The sequence below is a fragment of the Rhinopithecus bieti genome, unplaced genomic scaffold (genome assembly GCF_001698545.2).
Source record: "Rhinopithecus bieti isolate Rb0 unplaced genomic scaffold, ASM169854v2 scaffold_56979, whole genome shotgun sequence".
Classification (NCBI taxonomy): domain Eukaryota; kingdom Metazoa; phylum Chordata; class Mammalia; order Primates; family Cercopithecidae; genus Rhinopithecus; species Rhinopithecus bieti.
Genome location: NW_016822352.1, coordinates 45,966 through 50,019, shown reverse-complemented (window position 1 = coordinate 50,019; position 4,054 = coordinate 45,966). Strand labels below are relative to the sequence as shown.

At 46.9% G+C, this 4,054-nt stretch overlaps 1 protein-coding gene and 1 long non-coding RNA gene across 6 annotated transcripts in view; one reads left to right on the top strand and one right to left on the bottom strand.

The window, feature by feature from the left end:
• Positions 1 to 2,085, bottom strand: part of LOC108521217 (uncharacterized) — a 9,525-nt gene extending 7,440 nt beyond the window's left edge. For 3 of the 5 annotated variants that reach the window (XR_001883145.1, XR_001883141.1, XR_001883144.1), the window contains exons 1-2: positions 2,045 to 2,083; positions 183 to 336 (exon numbers count right to left, since the gene is read on the bottom strand). This is a non-coding gene — a long non-coding RNA (uncharacterized LOC108521217). Of the gene's footprint in view, positions 1 to 182; positions 337 to 2,036 lie in introns of all 5 variants that reach the window. The other 2 variants (XR_001883142.1, XR_001883143.1) reach the window with 2 other exon arrangements.
• Positions 2,086 to 2,517: 432 nt separating this feature from the next.
• The window catches only part of LILRA5 (leukocyte immunoglobulin like receptor A5), a 10,064-nt gene continuing 8,527 nt past the window's right edge, over positions 2,518 to 4,054 (top strand). The window contains exon 1 of the mRNA XM_017860909.1: positions 2,518 to 2,858. The gene's annotated coding sequence lies outside the window, so the exon portion shown is untranslated. The remainder of the gene's footprint in view (positions 2,859 to 4,054) is intronic.

Sequence of the window (4,054 nt, the reverse complement as noted above, 5' to 3'; positions counted from 1 at the left end):
AAAAAAAAAAAAAAAAAAGAAAAGAAAATTTCTGGATTAAGCATGAAGAATGGAAACTCTCTCTTCCATCCAGAGAAATAAAATATCTTTTGATATAAAGTGGCTACATTTTAAGGATTAGGGAGTAGAAATAATTAGAGAATATAAGTATTTTAAAGTCTAAATATGACTCTGACTCTTACCAGAGGTCAAAGTGCTTTGATAGCCCACAGGCTTTGTACCTGCTCCCAATCCATTGTGACGTAGAGCTAAAGCCTCTCAGAGTTGTCATTGCGCTCGGTTCATCAGCAGTGAAAGCTTGTTCTGTTCTGACTGCTAAGATCTAAGTCGTAAGAGCTGTGGGATGGGAATTTTCCTGTTACTCTCCCAGGAAGTAAAATATGCCTCATTTATTCTCTAATCTAATCAAGATCACTTTGATAAAGAAAAGGAGAAGGTCTTTTCTTTTTCATGAATTCTTGTTTTTTAAGGGCACATGGAATCTATAATCCCAGCTGATCTAAAATTCACAGATATTTTCTTGTGAATCTCTTTCCTTTATTATTCCCTTTCTACATTTATTTAGTACAATATAAATTCATCTGTAAGATTCTTCTCTGATTCCAGAGACCACTCCCCTCTTCTTTTTTGGATTTATTTATTGGTCTCTAATACAAATTTGCTAAATTTATGCTATTTGTTGTGACAAAACATTTTCTTCCTAAGAAGTCTGAACCTGTTTGTGTGCATAAATTAGTGTTCTTTTCTTGCTCTCCCACTTTTCTCCCCATTCTTTATAACTCTGGAACCAAACTGTTATTGATTATTATATATTCTTTCAGAAATTACCTTGATTTTCTAAAGTACCTATTTCTTTTAACTAATCTGTACTTCACCAGCACTCTAATAGTTCCCAAATTTTAGTACTAGTTAAATCACATTGTAATCCACTAACTTCTTCATTGTTTGAGTAAATAAATACAATATTTTTCAAAATAAAGACAGTTCTTGCTTTGATAAATCTAATTTATTTAGACAATATCTACATTTTAGAGAATTATAAAATTTTCCATCAAATTAAATATCTTTTCTAGGATTACAGGCGTGAGCCACCTCACCCGGCTTTTGGATGTTGTTGTTGTTTTAATGTTACTCTATTTTTTTAGATTCAGGTGCTACACACGCAGGTTCCTTACATGGATGCATTGCATTCTGGTGAGGTTTAGGTGTCTAAGGCACGCATTACCCATATAGCTCACCAGATTTTATGGGGGAGGCAAAGGGGACACTTCCCCATCCCCAAGAGCCTAAATAACAGTTCCACATGGGGCCCAGGTGAAAGTCTTTGCAGGATCCCCCAGCTTGGGTGAGCTCGGCTGTCACCCAGGGGTCCAGAGCAGGGACTGGTAACCCAGGGGCCTGCCGGTTGGAGCGCGGGTCTCACCTGCGTGTCCGTCGCTGAGCTCCACCACCAGCCAGGGAAAGATGCAAGCGCCAAGAGTAAAGCCTCTGGTTAGTATGACTGCTCTGCAGCATTAGCAGCTGTTTATCGTTCCGGCCTCAGTGTGACCGCTCTTGGAGCCCTGATCACAGACTGCCCTGTCCTCGCTCTCTCTCCACCTGTCTCAGCAACCTCTCGCTGTCTTGCCCAGTGCCACCTCTCCGTGTCTCTCACCCATTGCCACCCCTCCGCGGATCGCTGACTGTCACCATCTCTGCTGTCCAGCCATCTCGCCTCTCTGCTAATTGTCCCTGCCTCAGCTGAAAGTCTCTGCCTCTCACTCGCTGTCTTCCTCATCCTTTCCTTGGTCACTGGATGATGTGGGGAAGGTGAGCTCCCAGATTGGGGGATAGCCCAGGAGAGTTCTTGGCTTTGCCTAAGAAAGAATTTAGGCGGGGTGGCTCACACCTGTCATCCCAGCACTGTGGGAGGCTGAGGTGGGTGGATCACTTGAGATCAAGAGTCGAAGACCCGCCTTGCCAACACAGTAAGACCCCCTCTATACTAAAAACTGCAAAAATTAGCAGGGCGTGGTGGCGGATGCCTGTAATCCCACCTACTTACGAGCCGAGGCCGAAGAATCCCTTGAACCCCGGAGGCGGAGATCCCAGTGAGCCGAGATAGCGCCATTGCTCTTCAGTCTGGAAAACAGAGCGAAACACCGTCTCAAAACAAAAAATAAATAATAAATGAGCAAATAAAAAAAAATAAAATTTAAGGGTGAGCTAGTGTTACCTAACCCCTTTTGGGTTACGCCAACGTCTCGTCAAGCGGCCATGCACAGCAGCAGCAGCAGAGGTACTGCTCCTCAGGTAGCAGGGCTGCCCCGCAGGCAGTGTGACCAGAACAGCCGCTCAGAAACACAGCTGCAGTCACTCTTGAACCTGCTTTTAATTATAGGCAAATCAAAGGGCACGTATGCAGAAATTCCTAGAAGAGGGTGGTAACTTCCGGTCAGTGGGTCTTTGCCTTGGAAAAGGGCGGTAACTTCCGGGCGTTGCCATGGCAATGGTAAACTGAGATGGCCACGCTGGTGGGCGTGTCTTAAGAACAGCGACTTCCACCCTCCTCCCCGCGTCCTGTTTTAGCTAGTTCTCAAGCTGCGGTGGTATCTGCGTCCCCGCCTCCGAAGTCCCTCATCCTACCTCAGAACTTCTGAGAAAGCCTTTTCCCCTCCCACCCTGGGTTTTCCCATCCGAATAAGAAGGAACTGCCTGGAAGTGACCCCCCAAAGCCCTTTCATTTCTGACCTCCTGGGGCATCTGGGTTGTGGCTCATCCTAGACCTGCCCCAGTCTCCAACCCTCCCTTGGGCCTGGTGGGCTCCTACCAATAACTATGTGTTGCAAGGGTTAGAAAGCCAGGAGAGGCAGCTGCAGGTACGTGTAATTGTATCCATCAGTGCTGGGGTCTGAGATTCGTGAGATGAAGCCACAATATTAGGAGAAAGCAAAGATTTGTAAAAACCCCACTGGTTTAGAATCTCCCCTCTCTCATGTATCACACAAAGTGGCTGAGATTTTCTACTAAAAGCAACACCCAGCACAGCTATGCATGACTCCCGGGCCCCGACCCTGTCCTGCAGGATGGGTGATGAGTAGAGGAAGGAGCACAGGCTGGGTCAGGAGGAGTTGGGGTCCAGCCTGACTTGGACACGGGGAAGATGCTGGGGCTGATGGAGGAGGAAGAGAGGCAGGCAAGTTGGAGAGAGGACAGACGGACGCTCCCTTGGCAGCTCTTATTTCTCATTACCAAGAGCTCCTGAGGATGAACCCCTCACCCACACCTGGGGGGTCCCTGGGTCCTCTGAGGACAGGAAAGGAGGCTGCTCAGGCCTCAGTGGGATCTGACTCTGATGAGGCTGGAGTCCACCAAAGACCTGCTTCTTTAGAGAGAAGCACCCCAGCTGTGGGTGCTGCTCACACGGTCCCTCCTGTGTTCACCTGGAGGCCTCTGTGCTCAGGGAACTCCTGAGAGTAAGGAGGGGCCGTGCACCTGCTCCCTGGATGAGTTAGGGAATTAGTCAGAGCACGGCTTGTGTGTCATTCATTTCTACCCTGCCTTTTCCGTGCACACTTGTCTACTGTTCCTCTCTGTTCTTCCGAAACATTTAAAGCAATACATGAATATATAAACTTATCATTTTAATTTGGGACTTGATTTCATTTATATATTTGCTTTAGAAAATAGTTTCTTATTTACGTTGTTTTCCTATCCTAAACTTTTAAAATTGAGGTTTATTGATGAACTTAAGAAGTGTCTTGAAATTTTATTTATAAGAATTTTAGGCCGGGCGCGGTGGCTCAAGCCTGTAATCCCAGCACTTTGGGAGGCTGAGGTGGCGGATCGCAAGGTCAGGAGATCGAGACCATCCTGGCTAACACGGTGAAACCCCGTCTCTACTAAAAATACAAAAAAGTTAGCCGGGCGTGGTGGCGGTCGCCTGTAGTCCCAGCTACTCGGGAGGCTGAGGCAGGAGAATGGCGTGGACCCGGGAGGGGAGCTTGCAGTGAGCTGAGATCTGGCCACAGCACTCCAGCCTGGGCGACAGAGCGAGACTCCGTCTCAAAAAAAA